This window comes from Myotis myotis, unplaced genomic scaffold, assembly GCF_014108235.1.
Source record: "Myotis myotis isolate mMyoMyo1 unplaced genomic scaffold, mMyoMyo1.p scaffold_m19_p_3, whole genome shotgun sequence".
Classification (NCBI taxonomy): domain Eukaryota; kingdom Metazoa; phylum Chordata; class Mammalia; order Chiroptera; family Vespertilionidae; genus Myotis; species Myotis myotis.
Window position 1 is genome coordinate 147,096,712 of NW_023416335.1, and position 21,650 is coordinate 147,118,361.

General features: G+C 40.5%; 1 pseudogene; it reads left to right on the forward strand.

The window, feature by feature from the left end:
- The first annotated feature begins 18,238 nt into the window (after positions 1 to 18,238).
- On the forward strand, positions 18,239 to 21,388 carry LOC118650616 (annotated as a pseudogene).
- Positions 21,389 to 21,650: the final 262 nt, after the last annotated feature.

Genomic DNA, 21,650 nt, shown 5'->3' on the forward strand with positions numbered 1-21,650 from the left:
ATTTTATTGATTTTTTACAGAGAGTAAGGGAGAGGGATAGAGAGTCAGAAACATCGATGAGAGAGAAACATTGATCAGCCGCCTCCTGCACACCTCCTACTGGGGATGTGCCCGCATCCAAGGTACATGCCCTTGACCGGAATCGAACCTGGGATCTTTCAGTCCGCAGGCCGATGCTCTATCCACTGAGCCAAACCGGTTACGGCTTGCTGCATATTCTATTACATTTTGAAAAGGAGATGTATTCTGCCTTATAATCATTCACAGTGTGTATACATTTTTGGGGGGACACCTGTATTTTGGGCCTTCACTGAAAAAAAAAATTCATTGGACTCACATCTTAAAAAAAGAAAGCACCTTAAACAGTTAGTACCCTAGATTTCTGGTAACAGGTAACTAAGACAGTGAGTTCCTTCTTAGATAAAACCTACTTCCTTCCTCATTCCTGTGGAAATATTAATCTTTTCATGTCTTTAAAATGTGAGCATCCTGATAGATAAGTGCTGGTTAAAGTAACCCCCAAGACAGGGGGTAGAGGGGAGTTTAAAAAACAAACTGCTACTTGATATTCCCATAGGTTCCCTTGACCAAAATTTTAGTCCACAGACTCCATAAGATTATCCTATTAAAGACAAGTAAAAATTTTCCAAGTCTTCTCCACAAATATTGGTAAAGAGTTTTAGTCATCTGAGTAGGTAAACTTAACTTGTTCCATCTACCAAAAACACCGCTTAGATCCAATCATTCATTTATAAGCTAGTTGAGTTTTGTACTATTGTACCTGTATTATTGTGGCTTTTAAAATAAAAGCTCAGAGGTCTCTGATTGCATCTGTCGGTGCTTGTATGTATGTTATTTATGTAATATTTTTCTCCCTCCAGGTATTATTTCTAAAAACTAACTTGTAAAAGAGTTCTTTTTAATTGGCTTAAAGAAAATATAAGCACTTATAATATTTAAGGATAGTCAAATAAGCTTATCTCTGCTAGATGTTTGAGATGATAAAATTGTAACTTCAACCTAAGAACGAAACATTCAATAAAAATGATTTGCTTAATATATGTTAAGATGGCAGGAAAAAAAAGCCACATGTTTAACTTTTTAAGTTCTTTGTTACTGTAATTTTTGCAAGGAAACTAAGATTTGTCTTTGGTAGCAGAGGGTTTGAAGTATGAGGATGCATTTTGTAAAAAAATATTTTTATTGATTTCAGAGATGAAGGAGAGGGAGAGAGAAAGATAGAAATATTAATGATGAGAGAGAAACATTGATTCGCTGCCTTCTGTACGCCCCACACTGGGGATCAAACCTGCAACGCGAGCATGTGCCCTGACCAGAATCGAACCGTGACCTCCTGGTTCATAGGTCAAAGCTTAACCACTGAGACATGCTGGCTGGGCTGAGGATACATTTTTGTTAAGCATATATGCATATGCTATGCATAACCCATAGATATAGACAATAGGGTGGTGAAGGATTGGAGTGCGAGGGGGGTGGGCGAGGGCAATGTGGAAAAAAAGGGACATATATAATACTTTCAACAATGAAGATTTATTAGAGATAAATAAATAAAAATACCCCAAAAAAGAAGAGTCATTTTGTCCTTATTTAGAAGTTATTTAAAGGTTATTTTAGACTAGAAAAAAAGAGGATAAAACCTAAATAGGTATAGAAAATGAAGAACAGAGAGAGAGAAAGAGAAATGAAGGGAGAGAAAAAGGGAGGAATTCTTATCTTGTGTGGACAAGCTGGTGAAAACTGAGTTAATTTATTAAAAGGTTTTTTAAATTAGCTTTAATAATGATAGTGTGCCTGTGCAAAACTAGAATTTAATTTTCTCTCTCTGTTACAATAAAAGATTTCTCTGGACAACAGTGTGGTAATTGAGGAGGGCTGTGCTGGAGGTGGAAGAGGGCATAGAGGGGATAAATGCTGCTGGAAAATTAAAATAAATAAAATAAAAAATGTAAAAAGAGATTCCTCTTTACCTGTTAACTAACTTGCCTGGGAAACAAGGATTCTGTGCCTCATCAGAATAACCACCTGAGTACTTCGTGTCCTTCCTTTATCAGGTCTTTGATTACTTACGGAAAACCGAGTCTTTTCAATGATCAACGAGACTAGGTTTCTTCCTGGTGTGTTACTTCCTGTATTTGCCTTTGATACTACACTTGTTCTTAGCCAAAAGGCAATTGTGTATGTGAAATCTTTTATTGTCACTTTGGTTGAATAAGTAACTTAAGTATTGTTTCATACTAACCCGTGATCCTGTTTAATCAGTGTTCAAACCTTTCAACATTTTTTTACAGCTTCCCAAAATCAAATTCTAAAGACAGTTATTCTTGACCTTAAACTGACTTTGAGATTTGCCAAATGGCCTCTAAGAAATCTCAAAAACTTGTTCTCTGTCCTTATAAACAGAGAAATATTAAGCTAATCAGGTTTATTTGATATGTTAAATTACATGGGAGCATGTGAAATGAAAATGATATTTAATAGTTCCTTGAGTTATATTTGTATGGGTATATGTTATTAGTATAAGTGTTCCAGAAATTGTGTAAAATTTCTAGAAATCTGATATGTCTTGGTATAATGTTATCTGTCATAATTTCAGCTACCATCTTAAAATGCTGTATGTCAGAGAAATCACTAACTTTTTTTTTGCCAATTGCATTTAAATAAACTCTCATCAGACCTGTAACCACACATCTTAAGTCTTTTGTCAACCACAGATAATTTTTTATTTTACTCTGATGTTTTGTGAAAACGCTTGAAACTGCTAACCCCAAATCAAGCAGAATAAGAATTAATTACACAGGATTACATGAACTGATGAATTTTTTATAACTTTTTAATGACTTTTTGTCTAATATATTATTGGAATATTTTAGAAAATAAAATTTTTTTAAAAAACAAAAGGTTTTTTCCTCCCCTACACTATACAAACACATATTTCTACCTACATGTTACCTTTAAAAATGGTCATCTGAGGATGCTGGACAATTTTTTAAAATCTATGCTGGCAGAACTCAATAGAAATTGTGCTTCCACCCTGGTCAGTTTTGCTCAGTGGATAGAGCATCGGCCTGCGGACTGAAGGTTCCCAGGTTTGATTCTGGTCAAGGGCACACACCTCAGTTGCAGGCTGGATCCTGGCCCTGGTCAGGGCATGTGCAGGAGGCAACCAGTCAATGAGTGTCTCTCATATCAATCTTTCTCTCTCTCTCTCTGTCTATTTTGACCCCTCCCTTTCACTCTCTCTAAAAATCAATTGGAAATATCCTCTGGTGAGGAAAGAAAGAGAGAGAGAGAGAGAGAGAGAGAGAGAGAGAGAGAGAGAGAGAGAGGAGGGAGGGAGAGAGAGAGGGAGGGAGGGAGAGAGGAAAGGAGGGAGGGAGTGAGTGAGGGAGGGAGGGTAGAAAGAAATTGTGCTTCTGTATCTGTTTATGAAGATAGATTCTGAGCCACACAAATGTCACCCTTTTGTTGTTACCCTCATTTTTCAACTGCAGTCTCTTTCTGCTGGCTTCTAAGATTATTCACTAGTTTGACTCTAAAAGACTACTTGGTTCTTGTGATTTAATAAAAAATTAAGAACTTTTTCATGCTAGGACTAATTTTAATTTTTTTATTTTTTTAATATATGTTTATTGATTTCAGACAGGAAGAGAGAGGTAGAGAAAGATAGAAACATCAAGGATGAGAGAATCAATGATTGGCTGCCTCCTGCACACCCCCCATTGGGGTTTGAACCCACAACCCGGGACTGTGGAAACGTGACCTCCTGGTTCATAGGTCAGTGCTCAACCACCCAGCCATGCCAGCTGAACTTAATTCTTTAGTAATAAGTAATGAGACAGATTTTCCGGACCCAAAGAGAGAGAAACCCATTGAAATAAATAATCTTTGGTTCTCTTTAAATTCTTTCCAAGTCAATCCTAAAGAACATCTAGAATATCTCAGAGAAATGACAAAATACCATATTCATGGAACACGTAAGGATACTATAATAAAGAAATAATCAGAATAAAAAAGGAGCCCCTGATCTGAATAAAAAAGTTACCAGATAAGTTAAGAGATAAATTTGAGATATGTTCTCAGAAATAGCCTAAAAAGACAGATTAGAAAACAAAACAAAACAAAACAGGAGAGAAAAGATGGGAATTAGAGAATAAAGAGATCAAAGAGCCCAGCTGGTGTGGCTCAGTGGTTGATGGTCAACCCATGGATCAAGAGGTGACTGGTTCAATTCCCAGTCAGGGTACATGCCTTGTTTAGGGCTTGATCCCCAGTAGGGGGCGTGCAGGAGGCAGCTGATCAATGACTCTCTTATCATTGATGTTTCCATCTCTCTTTCCTTCCCTATGAAATCAATAAAAACATATTTTTTAAAAAAGAGATCAAACAGCCAATTAATAGGAATTCTTAAAAGGAATTAAGAAGAAGCCCTCTCCAGTTTGGCTCAGTGGATAGAGCATTGACCTGCGAAATAAAAGGTGCCAGGTTCCATTCTGGTCAAGGGCACATGCCTGAGTTGTGGGCTCGATCCCCAGTGGGGGGCTTGCAGGAGTCAGCCAATCAATTCTTCTCTCTCATCACTGATGTTTCTCTCTCTCTCTCCCTCTTCCTTCCTCTCTGAAATCAATAAAAATATATTTTTTAAAAAAAGAATTAAGAGGAAAAGGAAATATAAAATAAATTCACATAACTGAAGGACACAAGGTCTCCAGATCAAAAGTGCCCAGTACAATGGTATGGAGTAAAATCCAGGGAAATACACATCATCATAAGGTTTCAGAAAACCAGGGACAAAGAGAAAATTGAACATTTAAGGACAATGATATTCAACTCAGAATCCTATATCCAGTTAAACATTCGATTGTGAGAGGAAGGAAGAAAAAGACATTCTCAGATACAGAAGGACAGAAAAACTTTGCCTCTTTGCACCCATTACCAGGAAGGCTCTGAAGGATATGTTCCATTTTAAAAAAGAGCAAATAAGAGAGGAAACAGGGTTCTAACACAGAAGGGAAGTGGAGGAAATTACCGAATGAAGAAAGCAGTGTTGTCCAACGTTGACAGCTGTGTTGCAGATTAAAGAGAGGCCGATCCAGACTGGAGCAATAGGGACAGAGGCCCTGGGAGTGTGGACGAGTGTGGACTTCATGGGAAAACAGCAGAGAAGGTCTGGGATGTCCGAACCCACTGAAGGGGGGTTGACAGCTCTGGCTGACACTCTGGGTGATGAATCAGTACATGAATAAGCACATGGAAAGCTAAACAAACAGAAAAAAAATTACTAATACCAAGAAAAAAACTTAAGAATGGAAACACATAATAATCTGAACAATAAAGATTTAATTAATAAAAAAAAATAAAAGAATTGAAACACTACCAAATTATGCTATCATATTATACTCACCTGTGAGTGTGAATGCTTATAAAGAGGAACAGGTCAATGGGAGAAAAAAGGGGACATATGTCATACATTCAACAATAAAGATTTTTAAAATAAGAAAGAGGAACAGCAATGGCAGGGGGAATTGAGAGCGAGCTAATTTTCATCTTCCTTGGTGGAGGTAAATAGAAAATATCTATGACTGAAAATCGAGAACTAGTAGAATCAACATGGTCTTGAGACACATGGCAGTAAATACTAAAAAAAGTAGCTAGAAAAGTGAAAAAGGGATTACCTCTAATGTTGGGCATTACATGAGAAAGGTTAGGGCTATTTTTCACCATCAAATTTATAACACTTTACTTGAATTTTAAAAATACACATACGTATTTTGTGATAAAATGTTAAAAATGTGTTAGAGAAAGAACTAAAAAACATACACTGAAATGTTTGCAGTGGTTATTTATGAACACCTCTCAGATTTTTTATTTACTTTGTAGTTTTTAGCATTTTCTAAGCTTTCTTCTTTCAGCATATGTGACTTGCAATGACCAAAATACTAAATAATGACATCCATACACAGGAATGTGCAGAATTCCTCAATAATGATTATTTGAAGTCTTCAGCATCCCTCTGTATGTATGAACTCAGTCATATTTTTCAGGAACATTCGTGTACTTAATTTTATACTCATTTTTCTCCAGAACCCAGATCAGTGGTTTCTAAGACTTCAATGGAAAGAAATTCGGTTCGGGACTGCTGATACCTGAGGGAGAGAGGACTGCTGGAGTTGGGGCAGGGAACACAGGTTTCGGGGGGAAGATCAGGGCATGGATACTAAGTGATTTAATCCTCAGAATAATCCTATGAGATAGGATGCCTTTATGTGTTCTCATTTTAAAATTTAAGGAAACTGAGGCCCAGAGTGGGCAAGGGATGTGTGTGGTCAGCAGCTGTGCAGGGATTTGACTCCTGTGTACATTGACCTTGCTGCGCTGCAGGGCTCTGGACATGGGAGAGGTCACATGACACCCTCCCTCAGCCCAGTGCAGCCAGGGCATGGGTTCACTACTCCTCTGAGGAGGAGGGGACAAAGTGGGGAGGGACTGCTCCCTGTCTCCAGTCCCCTGAGTTGTGGCCTGAGATCGCAGAGGCCCACTCCAGACTGTAGACTTCAACATTCCGACTCTAGATCATGTGGCAGATGTGGTGCTGACTGATGTGGCCAGACCCCGGGCCCAGCCATGGAGGTTCTTGACTTTGCCCCCTTCTGTTGTGTGGCAACCTCGTCTGTTCCTGCAGGACCAAGGAAAGTCACAGAAACTGCTGGAGGGACAAGAGGTGTGGGCTGAGCCCATCCCCTCGCCCACCCAAAAAAGGAAAGAAGTTAAATGTTAATTTTCACTGAGCAGTAAATTGGCACATAAGCTATATAGAGAGTAACCTGAGAGACTATCTCAGTATAGTGCAATTTTGGTAGAATCATTTTATTGCCTCATTACTTTTTTTTAAAAGACTGAAGAAAGCTCTTATAAGAATAGCCTTTGTAGTTCTTGGAATAAAACACAAGTTGCCAAGCTCCTGTGACACTACGTCTCATGCAGGCTTTTGTTTGGGAGACTCGGTTCATTGAGGGGGAGGATAAAGAGGAGAGGAGAGCCACTGAGGCCAAGGTCATTGAGGAGACAGATTTGGCCAGATCTGAGACGATAGGCCTTTGAACTTCCTGGTTCAAAGGGTGTCAGGGCCCTGCATCCCCACTTCCAAGTGGGGCCCAGAGAGAGCAATGGCAAGAAGCCTCTTGGATGGCAGGTAGCTGCTGGGGACATGGAACACAAATTGCCCTGCCTTGGGACTTGGTGAATCTCAGAGAAGGTGCTTCCTGCCTTTGAATGCGCCTGGCAGCGTGGGCACTAACCCCCGTGTGGACATCTCAGGCACGGCCTGAAGCTCCAAGGTCACCCAGGCTCTGCAGTTGCTGGACTTTGTAGTTTCTTGAGATACTTGGAAGCTCCTGGGCAGCTCCAAGTGTTCAAACAGCAGCAGCTAAAGGAGCTAAAAAGGACTCAATGCCTCAGCACTTGGGGAAGTGGGACTTAGAGGTAAGTTTTGTTTGATTTAGAAAAATAAAGCAAAGTGATGCTTCTTGCACCCTCTTAGGGTATACGGATGTACACCCACTGCACTATTATCTAGACCAGCCGTGGGCAAACTACGGCCTGCGAGCCGGATCTGGCCCGTTTGAAATGAATAAAACTAAAAAAAAAAATGACCGTACCCTTTTATGTAATGATGTTTACTTTGAATTTATATTAGTTCACACAAACACTCCATCCATGCTTTTGTTCCGGCCCTCCGGTCCAGTTTAAGAACCCATTGTGGCCCTCGAGTCAAAAAGTTTGCCCACCCCTGTAGACTATTGGATGTAGACTTGCTCTTCCAGGGGTGGGCAAACTTTTTGACTCGAGGGCCACAATGGGTTCTTAAACTGGACCGGAGGGCCGGAACAAAAGCATGGATGGAATGTTTGTGTGAACTAATATAAATTCAAAGTAAACATCATTACATAAAAGGGTATGGTCTTTTTTTTTTTTTTTAGTTTTATTCATTTCAAACGGGCCAGATCCGGCCCACGGGCCATAGTTTGCCCATGGCTGGACTGTGACTGGAGAGTGGGGGATAAGAGCCCTAGAGGTTAAATTGGTTTCCTGAACATGGCTGTTTGGTTCCATGATTCAGGTCTCCATTAACCCCGGAGGTAAGCCTCAGTGTTTGGTTTTCAGTGACTCAGACAATTGGGACAGACCCCTCTGTCTTCATAGCCTTTTTCACTATAATTTATGCCATCACTACTTTTTTTCCTTGAAACAATTTAAAGGAGAAAAAACACAAGATCATATCAACAGATGCAGAAAAAGCATTTGAGAAGATTCAACATCAATTCATGATAAAAAGACTCCTAACATTCAGGTTTAGAATGAAGGTTCTTCAACCCTATAAGGGGCACCTACACGTTTCCAACAAATACCATACTCAATGATGAAAGACTAATAGTTTCCCCCTCAGTTCAGGTGCAGGACAAGCATACCTAGTCTCACTACTCACATTAACATGGTACTGTAAGTCTTGGCCAAGCCAATAGACAAGGAAAAGGAATTAAAAACATAGAAATTGAAAGCATAGAAATAAAACTGCTCCTATTCACAAATGACATGATTTTCCATGTAGAAAATTCCAGGACTATACAAAACACCTCCTAGAATTAATAAGGGCACTTCAGTCAATAAATTAAGGCTATAAAATATAATGCTAACACACAAAAATGAGTTACATTTCTATATCAATCAATAAACAACTCCAAAAATTAAAACTAAATATTTCAAATATCACAGAAGGCCTATATTAACAGAGAACAATACCATGGAAAACTAAATATGGCAAAGATGTCAGTTCTTCCTAAACTGATTTTAGACTTCATGCAATACATATGCAACTATTAGCAGGATGTCTTTTTCAGATATATACAAACAAAATCGAAAACAAAGGAACTACACTTGCATGATAACTTTGAAAACGAACAATGAAGTGGCACACTACCCAATTTTAAGAATATTTCACAATAAAACTACAGTAATAAAAATAGTGTGGTACTGGCATTTGGATAAGAACAGAGATGAAAGGAACAGAATAGAGTTTGAAAATAGACCTACACAATTATGGCCATTTGTTCTTTGACAAAAGTTTAAGTTTAGGAAAGTCTTAGTGCACTTGGCATAGCGCTTCATTGCTCACACAGCACTGCGGGGTGAAGCAAGCCTTCCATGTTGCCCAGCTTATCACGGGACACAAGATCTCCATCAGCACGTCTCTAGATGATGTTTCTAGAGATGGTCCTGAGTAGTGATTCTATGGTTTCAACAGACTGGGCTTAACTCAATTGATCCAGAAGTTTCTGTGTTCTCCATAAAGGCAACTCAAAAGTACAGTGAGAATTTTCATTGGAATAGCTGAGGTTGATAAGATGGGATTTGATAATGGGCAATGGAAAATGGCAGTGAGCTAATGGAGCATCAAAGAGGTTGTCCATTTTTCCAGCATAGGCGAGAGTGGGATGATCACTCAGTACAACATTTGACGTGAAGAGGGTTGATTAATTTACAGAGAATTTCCCCAGCCGATGCACCATCTGATACCGAATTTTTGGACTGGAACCCGGATTCTTTGTCCCCCGAAATCGAAGAATGAATCCATGGACAGAAAGTGGTAGAGCAAAGATGGAGATTTATTGAAGAACAAGTACAGACTCCCACATGAGGAGAGGGAAAGAGTCACACAGAACTGACTCCCATGTAGGGAGGGGGAAAAAGTGTCCCCCATCACTACTTTTTGTGACTGTTTCTGCAATCCTGTTTTCTCTGTTAGCATTCAATCATTGAAATTGTCTTATGAGGAACATGGAAAACTGCATTGGGGAAAGGGGGTAGGGAAAGCCTTCTAAAATGACGGGCACCCATCAATCAAAATTGTTTGCCTTAATGGAAGGAGGCATTGGTATGGGTTTCATCAAAGAGCAGAAATAATCACTTGCCAGTGAAGCAATCCGTTTCCTTGGAGCTGCTGAGCCCCTTGGGAGACCATGGCTGGGCAGCTGCGCGGCTCCCATCCCTGTGGAGTTCGGCTCAGGGAAGCAGAGAGCCTGGTCTCACCTCTGCTGAGGCAGCATCCCTCCTGGGAGATGCAGGGGTGGGCGAGTTGGGAGGGTGGGAGCCAAGGGTAGAGGAGGAACAACACCTTGCACCTCTCCAGGCTGAAAGGTTAAGGTGAAGCAATTCCTCACTCAACTAGTAGAGCTGCTGGCCTTCGTCTGGCTGTAGAACAGCCTAGGGAACAGGCCCCGCACTCCCAGCATCGGCTCCCTGGGAGTCCAGCAGCCTGGCTGCAGGTCAGAGGGACATCCCTGGGAACATTTCCTGCCTTAGGGGGAGGGCTTGACCCCACCCGAAGGCTAAATTTTGTTGGGTCCTGGGGTGCATAGGACGCTGGCGAATGGTAAATAATTTGGGTCTGCTCATTCAGACCAGTGCTTTCTCCCCAAGCATTAGTGATCACTTTCTGTTCTTTTAGCTCTCAATATCCCTGTCATTTAAACTCCCGCTCTTTGCAAAATAGCAAGATCATTTCTGTCCTGAGTCTCCTGACATGATCCAAGTTCCAGAAACCATTTAACTTGTGCACTTAATTTACTCCATGGTCTTGCTGTTGTTGTGTGTTGAGTCAGGTTCAAACCAAGAGGAAATAATGAGATTTAACACACACCAGAGGAATTAATTCTACTGTAGCGCCAACCAATACTGTGCTGCAAGTTATTGTGTTTGAAGCCTACCAGGCAATCACTAAGCCCAATGCAGAGCACTAGCCTAGGGAACTCTGCATGCGCTCTCCCACCAGTGACAGAGGTTTTGCCCTTGCTGGCATCCGCCATGCACTCCCCCTCTGCTCTGCCTTCACCCCTGCTCTTTCCTCCATCTGCCATGCAGACACTGAAAGATGTGTGAGGATGTCTGGTGAAAACTGGTGAAGAGAAATGAGGTTGGAGGGGTGAGCAGAGCAGTGCGATTTGAGACGTAATCACCAAGAAGCTAGTCATAAGTATGAAACTGGAGAGTAACAGGATCAAAAGCTTTAAAAAAAAAAAATCACCCTAGATTGGATTCAGGGCCTGCTGCCAGAGAAATAACAAGTAGCCCAGGCTGGTATGGCTCAGTTGGTTGGAGTGTCATCCTATGCACCAAAAGGTTGCCAGTTGGATCCCCGGTCAGGACACACACCTGTTAGGGTTCATATGGAAGACGATCAATTGATGTTTCTCCCTCACATCAGTGTTTCTCCTCTCTCTCTCTCTTTCTCTCTCTCTCTCTCTCTCTCTCTCTCTCTCTCTCTCTCTCTCTCTCTCTCTCTCTCCCTCCTCCTCCTCCTCCTCCCCCTCACTCCAACATATAGTATATATTTTAAGTGACAAGTAATCCATATGGCACATGATGGTGGAATAGGGTTCAAGAGATATTTAGGAGGTTTGACTCATCAAGATTGGTGATTACCCAGAGAGAAAGGGAAAAAGGAAAGATAAATGATACTAGCTTTTGTTTATGGAATGCTTGCCAAGTGTTAGTTACTTAATAAACATGACCTGTCATTCTTGCAGGGGCCTTGAGGTAGGCATTATTTCCATTTACAGATGAAAGACTATGTGTCCCAGAGGAGGGTTACTTGGCCACAGAAATATACCTAGTAAGTGGCAGAGCGGGGATTTCGATTCAGGGCCGTCCCAGAGTCTTTTCAGTGAACCACATTTGCTTGTAAAAATTGAAGTGAAAAGGGAAGATATTCTATGGATATACTATAACTTCTTTGCCTGTCTCTTGTCTGATCTTAGTTCCTGCTAGAGTCGTGCAACCCCTTTTTTATTTATTTATTTTAAAAGTGAGTTTCTCTTAGAAGTTGGTCGAATACCAGGCAATGCCATTGAGCAATTAGAGGCTATTTTAAAAATCAATATGCTTGGTGTGTGAGCAACTGATAATTCTGGTTGGCTTTTGATTTCTTTGTGAATACTTTCTGCACACTCTATTATTTCTGTTATCTTTAAGCCTCCAGGTCAATGCAAATAGAACTTTGGCTGGGTCTCACTTCCCCTTTTCAAGTGATAAACAAATGTTTTCCTTTCCACTTTGGTCAAGTTACAAAAATCCTTTCTGAATTTACACAATAATTGGGCATTCAACATTGAGACATTATAATGAAATAGCTAACTGATTTTTCAAACATGTGGCAATGTAATTTTGTTGGCAAAGAGATGGAAATGTTCCTGCTTTCATTTCCTCTTTTCAGAAGAGTTTTCTGATTTCACTTCTTTATTAAGTAAGATGTTCAGGTGTAAGGTTCTCTGTGCTCTTTACATTTGTGCCAATGCAACTGCATATTCATTAAATTTTCATTCATTGAATTAGAAATTAGTGATTTCAATATTTTTTAAAAAATATATTTTTATTGATTTCAGAAAGAGAGAGATAGAAACATTAATGATGAGAGAGAATCATTGATCGGCTGCCTCCTGCACGCCCCCAACTAGGGATCGAGCCCACAACCCAGGCATGTGCCCTTGACTGGAATGGAACTCGGAACCCTTCAGTCTGCAGGCTGATGCTCTCCACTGAACAAAACCAGCTAGGGCGTGATTTCAATCTTTAAATTAGCTTGATAACATTACAAAATGTTGGAGAGAAAAAATTGTTGAAAATAGGGGAATAAGATCATACGCTTAGGTTGTATTTTCTCCCTTTTGACAAACAGAAACTTTATTTCTACCCTTAGCAAGCAAACAAGAAAATATGTTTCACTTTAAAAAAAAAAAAAAAAAGATTTTTTCATTGATTTTTAGAGAGAAAGGGAGGAGAGAGAAAAAAACATCGATGTGAGAAAGATACATTGGTTGGCTGCTTCCTGCACACTCCACATCGGGAATCCAGCCCACAACCTGGGTATGTACCCTAACTGGGAATCGACCCGGCAACCTCTTGGTGCATGGGACAATGCCCAACCAACTGAGCCATACCAGCCCGGCATATGCTTAACTCGTTATTAGCAATAATTTATATGTACACATTTCATTGAAGATAATGTTATTCTCTCTTTTGTCTTCACTCCAAGTTGTTTTGGATGCAGCCACACGACTTCTCACCTCTCACCCTTGGGTCAATATTTGACCTTTGCGAGGTAACTGATTGCTGGCCCGGGAACCAGCTCAGTTAGATAGGACCTGAACTCACAACATGGCGCCATGGACACACAGGTCTCCCCGTGAGCTGACCCAAAGGTGATAGGATCCAGTGCCAGTTTCTCACACATTTATTTTGGAAAACAGTTTCCTTGACAGCTGGTTCAAAACGATTTTCAATTAAAGAGTAACTTAGTAAGTTAGAAGTGTTATAAAAGTATAGACTGGTTAACTGCTTTAAAATGAATGAATGTTTCAACATTTAGCAAGTAAAAATATTTTAAAATTGTTGTTTTTAATGTGTTATGTTCTGAAATAGAAAAGCTAACACACATACACACATGAGTACTAATTTTGGAAATAAAATGAACCTAAAAATACAAAAACTACACTTAAAATACCTTCCATGTGTAAGAAATTCAATCACATTGCAAGTTAGGTACTGTGTACTGTGGTGTATGGATTTGGTTGACCTGAATTTCCTGATGGGACTACTGACATGACTTTCCAGGTAGCCTCTGTACCTCCAGTTTCCCTCCCCCAACCCACTCTGCACCTGGAGCATGCCAGCCCTGAACTCAGGGGATGCAGTGCTTAGAACACACATGTTAATCACATGCCATCTACAACTTTATTGTCAATCACTGTGGTTTACTGTCACAATGGCCTTATATTCATCATTATGAGCTCTCTGAGGCTTACATTCCTTATAGGCGATTCCTCTGCTTTCCCAGTGAGAAGCACACTCAGATATACAATGTAGACATTTAGCAAAATTGCCAAATTCATGGTGTAAAAAAAATGCATTTCACCTACAATTAAGGTGTTGCTCTCTTCTCTTGACCACTTGTGTTAAAATAGGATTCCGACATTACAAATGATGCAAGAAAGTAATGCAAAGTTACCACAAATTGTGGAAGGGCGGGCCTCTCCAACATCGGAAAGCAATTACACAAGATAGCCTAGAATTTTAAAAAGAGAGAGGATAATTTTTTTATCCAAGTTAACTCGGACCTCTGGAATAAATTAGAAATAAGACCACCTGTTTGAGACACAGGATTCCTTATGCCAGTAGAGGTAAAACATTTTTGAAGGTATAATTCAACACTTCATTTAAAGTTTGTAAGGGGAAATTTTTTTTTACTTCAATTACCAAGAAATTATAATATAAGCAATTGAATTATGGAAGAAGGTCTTGTGGAACACCTGGCTATACTAGTAAAGTTTAGTAATTTGTCCATTAATTAACTCAATAAATGATAAAAGCTGACTGGATAGCTTCTATATAAGAGACACTGTATTAATGCTGAGGATGATCCCACGGTGGAAAAGCATGATTGTTTTCCCTACAAGACGTGCAAACCAACAGTGACATCAGTGTAAAAGCTGCGTTAACGCTGGTCTGTACAGAGTGCCCAGGAGCATGGAGGGAACCCAGGTCTGTGGGTAGGAGTCAGCTGAAGGAGACCTGGAGGGAGATGGGATGTTGCTTCCTGGGCAGGGGGGCAGGAGACTGCGGTGGAAACCTCAGGGCTCCCTCCTGCCTGGTTGCCCTCCTTTCAGGCTCAGGGAGGATTAGACCCCCCACCCCCTGTCGTGGCGGAGCTATGGGTGGAAATGACTCGTGTCACCTCTAAGCTGAAGTACTAACTGCTGGTGCAAAACCCTCCAGTGCCCTTCGTCTGCCTTGGCAACTGGGACAAGTTGGATGTGTCAGAAGACGTAGCTACCCCAGTGGGGGACCCGCTATAGCCTGGGTGCCTGAGAGACTAAGGAAACAGACAGACCACTGGCTGAACCGTGATAGATGTGATGACATGGACGGGAAATTATGAGTTAAGCCATTGACATGTTGGGGTTGTTCTGTTATTCCAGCATTTCAGAGAGAGGTAAAACATATTTAAAAATAGAAGACAGGGAGAATAGACAAATATCCCATGTAAATGGATTCCAAGTAATTTGTGTGGTCCTTTGCCCTCAAGGAAGTGGAGTATAACTTCCTGCTCCTTAACTGTGGGCTGTGCATAGGGACCTCCTTCCAAACAGCACAGCGCGGGGAGGGTGGGGAGGAGCAGTTTTCCAGTGGGAAAATGTAATCACCATCACCTCAGCCATGTGTCCAAGGTCAATGGCAGCAGTGATGAGATGATGGTATGTGTTCCAAATATGATGTGATAAAATGTGTGTGACCTCTATTGTCTTCTTCCCCAAAACGCATAACCCTAGCCAGTCATGAGAAAAAACATGAGGAAAATCCTAATTAAGGGTTATTCTACAAAGTACTTGATCAGTACTCCTCAAAACTGTCAAAGTCATCAGAAACAAGGAGAGTATGAAATACTGTTGTAGCCAAGATGAACTAAAATAAAAAGGACATGGTAACTAAGTGTAATATAGTACCCTGGATAGGATCCTGGGAAAGAAAAAGGACATTTGGGCCCTCGCTGGTATGGCTCAGAGGATAGAGCATCAGCACGCAGACTGAAGGGTCATGGGTTGGATTCCAGTCAAGGGCAGGCACCTCGGTTGCAGGCTTGGTCCCTGATCCTGGCTGGGGTGTGTGCGGGAGGCAACCAATCCATGTGTCTCTTTCACATCAATGTTTCTCTCTCTCTCCCTCCTTTCCACTCTCTCTAAAAATTAATGGGAAAAATATTGTCGGTCAGGATTTTAAAAAAAAAGAACATTTGGTCAAAAACTAAGGAAATCGGAATAAAGCACGAACTTTAATAATAACATATCAATATTGACGCATTACGTTTAACAATGTACCATACTGATGTAAGATGTTAATAATAGGGGAAAGTGGGTATGAGTGTACAGAAACTATCTATACTATCTTTGCAATTTTATGTAAATCTCAAACTATTATAAAATTTTAAAAAGGAGGAATAAGAGAGAACATGGTGTGTTCTGAAAATTCAAAGTAGGGAGTGGGAATTAAGAGTTTGGCTAAGTAGGCGAAAGATCTTTTATGCTATTCAAAGGAGATTCACTTTTTATTTATTTATTTTATTATTATTATCTTACTTTTGTTAATCCAAGGATATTTTCCCATTGATTTTTAGAGAGAGTGGAAGGGAGGGGGAGAGACAGAGAGAGAGAGACATCGCTGTGAGAGAGACACATTATTTGGTTGCCTCCCACATGTGCCGGGGATCGAGCTGCAACCGAAGTATGTTCCCTTGACTGGAATCAAACCCAAGATCCTTCAGTCCGTGGGCCGACACTCTATCCACTGAGCCAAACTGGCTAGGGCTAAGATTCACTTTTTAAAATTATATGAGTGAGGAATCCTTAGATCTATGGATGGGCTTTAGGAGTGTTGCAAAACCTCTGAATTATGTAAAATTATATTGTGTATAGGTGCACATGGATGTTTTTCTGTGAAGGAGGTCAAAAGCTTCATTTATTATTCACTTGTTCTTAAAAGGCAAAGTACGTAAAATATGTTAATAATAAATGCTGAAGGCAATGTAGGAACTCTGGAATAGTCTCAGCAAGAGGAATAACACAATAATATTTTTATATTTTTGTGTAAAAAAGTTCACCCACCCTTTGGTAGTACAGTCTCAAGTGACTCTGTGTGTGTGTGTGTGTGTGTGTGTGTGTGTGTGTGCGCACACACACGCGCGCAGAAAGAAGGAAGAATGAAAGGCAAGATGATAGTAAAGAAGTGATCTTCTAACTCTTTTGATTGTGGTCCACCTTGTGGGGGTAAGAAATGATCCCATAACTACCTTTATCCTGCCTTTGTCGCGTTCCTGAAGAAAAAGTGCTGAGTCATTCCAATGAAACATCATTTTCTTAAACCAAAATTTGGTGGGATTTTATATACGTCTACTTTAGCATTAGAATTGTGTGTGGTTACTATTTAAATCAAAATGTATATAGATCCTTAAGAATAACTATAAACCTCGAGCACTGTGGTACAAATCTACATTTATGGGAAGTTAGAATTAAAAAGCAATGAAAAGCAGGAACTGAAACTCATGACACTGATAACAGGCATCCTTTCTGAAGATTAGGGTAATTCCAACGACTTATGTACAGTAACATTGCATTCAGCCAGATTTCTTTGTAGAATGGAGTTTAACCAGTAAACCCTATTATTGTCTAATCTTAATTTATTAATGCAAACTTTCAGCAATCCTTAGCAACTCACTTATGTGGTTAATAATTAAATCTTGGTTGCATATGCAAATGAAAATATATGGTATTGTACGTCAGTAGTCCTTAAAAAGGAAAATGAGCTTTCATTTTTTATAATTTCATGGTCACTTAGGAGTACTGTGGACTACAAACCATGCTTTAAGAAACTGCCATTACAATCTACAAGATAAATGATGAAAAGGCTGAGCTAGAAGAATGCAGGACGCACAAGAGGAGATAAAAGATACGAAGGGATCGGAATCAGCAGAATTTTCTATTGCTTGGATGGGGAGATATAAGGTAGAGGGAAACAGCTAGCTTGATTTGGGGGTTTCTGATGGGCCAATTCTGAGGAATACAGGATGGTGGGTAAACCTGGAGGAGGGTAGGGTAGGTAGGAGATAGATGATAAGTCCAATTTGGAATATGTTGTGCTTGAGATCCCAGATAAGTATGCCATGTAGACAGATGGATCCTGAGATCCCCCAGCTCAGAAAAAAGGGTTTGGGATGGAGCAGTAATAGGAAAGTGAGGCATTAATGTCATAGTTTGATTTCTCTAACATTTACAACAATAAATTGAAATTCCAATTTTAAAAATTCCATCATATCCCTTGAAATAAATATACTAGTAGACAACCAGGATTAGGGAAGGGAGAAGTCAGACCAATGAAGAATCCCTGAGAGCCCTGGCCGGGTAGCTCGTTTGGTTAGAGCATCGTCCGGATACACCAAGGTTGCATCTGTATATAGGTCTTTAAGAATAACTTGTTGATCTCTGGTCAGGGCATATACAAGAATCAACCAATGGATGCACAAATAAGTGGAACAACAAATAGATCTCTCTCTCTCTCTAAAAAAAATCAATCAATCAATCAAAAAAATAATAAGCTCTCTCAGGTCCTTGTTTCCAAGATGGCCAAGAAAAGAAGGAATAACAGTTGTGCCAAAAAAGGCCGAGGCATGTGCAGCCTATTTGTTGCACCAACTGCGCCCAGTGCATGCCCAAGGACAAGGCCATTAAGAAGTTTGTCATTCAAAACATAGTGGAGGCCGCAGCGCTTAGGGACACCTCCAGAGCGAGTGTCTTCGACGCCTATGTGCTTCCCAAGCTGTAAGTGAAGCTGCATTACTGTGCGAGCTGCACCATTCACAGCAAGGTGGTCAGGGATCATTTTCTTGAAGCCTGGAAGGACGAACACCCCCACCCCGATTTAGACCTGCGGGTGCTGCCCCACGACCTCCACCAAAGCCCATGCAAGGAGCCAAGTCCCTAAGGAGTGAAGAAAAGTTCTCTGGGGAGAAAATAAATGGAAGTTGTACTTAAAAAAATAAATAAAAATAAAAAAGAATCCCCAAGATCCAGCCAATGCAACCACCTATGTGTGATTAGAAATTCTTGGTGAATGAAGTTTCCACTGCCTGATTTCTTGAAATTATGTTTTTCACATCTTTCTTTCTCTTTACCAGTCTCTCCCTCTTCAAACCATGGAATTTGAATATCTGTTTATTTGTTGCTGTTTTACTTTTCATGGATGTATAACTTAATTTTTCCTGCGGAAAAAGTGCTGAGTCACCTCAATAAAACAAATTTTAAGTTTCTGACTGAAGAAATTTTTACTTATTTCTCTGTAGTCAACACAGAGATAGACATACAGAATATATCCAGCACCCCAGAAAGTTCACTATGCCTCTTTCCACTCAACATTTCTCCCAAGGCAGCCACACTTTTAATCTGTATTACCATGAGTTTTTCCTGTTCTGGGCTTCATAAAAAGGTAATCAAAGGGCATATTTTTCTTCATGTGTGGCTCATCTCATACCATATTATGTCTTTGAGATTTATTTATGTGTTTCCACTTTGTAATAATAGTTTATTTTTTCTGTGTAGTAGTACTTCGTATAAATATACCACAATTTATCCATTCTATTATTGATGAATTTTTCCATTTTTGTAAATATGAGTCAAGTTGTTATGAACATTCTTGCACATGTTTTTGGTAAACATATGCACTCTCCTCTCTTGAGTATTATCCAAGAAATGGAGTTGTTGGGTCACATAGGGTAAGTGTTTGTCTAGCTTTGTTAAATTCTGTTCGTTTTCCAAAATAGTTGTGCATAACTAGACTCCACCAGCAATGATAAAAGTTTCCACTTCTCCACACTCTTGGTACTAGCAGAACTTTTCATTGTGGCCTAGGGTAGGAAGTGGTATCTCATTGTTTTTCAAAAACACCTTTCTTGAGCTAGAATATGCATAAAATAAACTTCACATACTTAAAGAGTACAAATTGACTGACATATGTATACACCCCTGGGACATTCACCGCCAAGTCAGTGAACATATCCATCATCTCCCAAAGTTTCCTGTGCCCCTTTGTAATCTCTCCCTCCCCGCATCCTCACCTTCCTATTTCCAAACAACCACTGGTTTGGTTTCTGTCACTGTGAGTTTGCATGTTCTGGAGGTTTACATAAATGGAATCACACAGTATCTACTCTTTGTTGGCTAGCTTCTTCTTTAACTCAGCATAATTATTTTGAGACTCATCCATATCTTTGCATGTGTCAGCAGCCTATTATTTTTATTGCTGAGCACTGTTCCATTGTATAGCTTTGCCACAATTTGTTATATCCACTCACCTGTTGATGGATATTTGGGTTGCTTCCAGTTTGGGGCTATAACAAATAAAGCTGATGCGAACACTTGTGTCGAAGTGTTTGTATAGACACATGCTTTCTTTCTCTTGGGTAAATACCTAGGGCTAGAATGCCTAGATCACATGATAAATGCATGTTTAACTTCTTCAGAAACTGTCAAACTGTTTTCCACAGCAGTTTTTCCATTTTAGGTTCCCACCGCCAGCGTATGACACTTCCAGTTGTACCACAATTCTTGGCAACACCTGGGTGGTACGGTCTGTCTTTTAAATTTTAGCCATTCTAATAGGTACATAGTGGTACTTCATTTTGCTTCTAATTTGCATTTCCCTAATGATGGGTGATGTTGCACCTTTCTTTTTGTGCTCATTTGCCATTTGTGTTTGTTCTTTCGTAGTGTTTGCTGAAATCTTTGCCCATTTTAAAAAATAGGCTGTTTGCTTTCTTATTGCTCAGTTTTAAGAGTTCTTTATATTCTCTAGAATAGATACAAGTCCTTTATCACATATTTGCTTTGTAAATATTGCCTTCTACTCTTTGATCTGTGGCTTGTCTTCTAACATCTTCTGAAGAATAGCAGTTTTTAATTTTGATGAAGTCCAAGTTATCAATTTGTTATTTTATTTATTTTTTAAATTTTATCTTATTTTATTTTCGTTAATCCTCACCTGAGAACCCACAAGACCCTAGAGACCCACCGGGGCTTCACGGCCATGTCACCAGTTTTCGGAACTGTGTGGGGCTCTCTGCTTTACGGAGAAGCTGCCGGGTTATTTGGTTTCTGGGGAGTTTTCTTTGTTCTCCAGTGTGGCCTCCTTCTGTGCCTGGAGATCTCTGTCAGCCTTGCTGCCCACCCTCTGGCCTTCGCAGGACAGCGGCCTTCTCTCTGTGAAGGTCCTGGATGCTTCAGAGGCCATGCCTTCTTTCCTCCCAGCTCTCCGCTGCTACCCCTCAGCAAGGCCCACCGGAGAGAGTGGCGGACAGGTGCAGACGTGCTCTGTGGCTGAAAGTCCTTGGAATTTTAGTCTGTCACTCTGGCCCACATGTGGCCATTAAATGTTGGCTCAGATTTAGCCAGTTTTTCTTACACCGTCTTTGGTGGGTTCTTCTTGCTGTTGCTCCAGTGACGAGAGCAGCTGTGGTCTCTCCTCTCCTAGAAAGCTCACCACTTTGTGGAGTTCCTTGCATTTCTCTGCTTTCCATGTTTCCTTGTGTCTTCAGCCCTCTAAAATGGTGTCTGATTTACCATGAGATCGTCTTTTGTGGCTTTCTGCAACAACATCAGAAGCAGAACTGAGATCTGTTCTTGATTTGAGAATTGTGGCTTTACAGATAAAACCACTGACCGTTAAGTTGGTAACGGAAGTTCAGAGAGGAGAAGTGATTGCCAAGGTGAAAACATGAGGTAGGAGCCGCTTAGCTCGCGCTGGGGTAACAAAATACCATACACTGAATGGCCTGAACGAAAGATTAGTTTCTTACAGTTCTTTGGGTGGGAATGCCATGCTCAGGATGTCAGCATGGTCAGGGTCTGGGGAGGGGTCTCTTCCTGGCTTACATGTGCCCTCCCGTGGCACAGGAAGGGCTGATGTCTGCTACTCTTCTGGAGGGGAAACCCATTTTACTGGATCAGGACGGCACCCTTAAGATCTTAGTTAACCTCTAC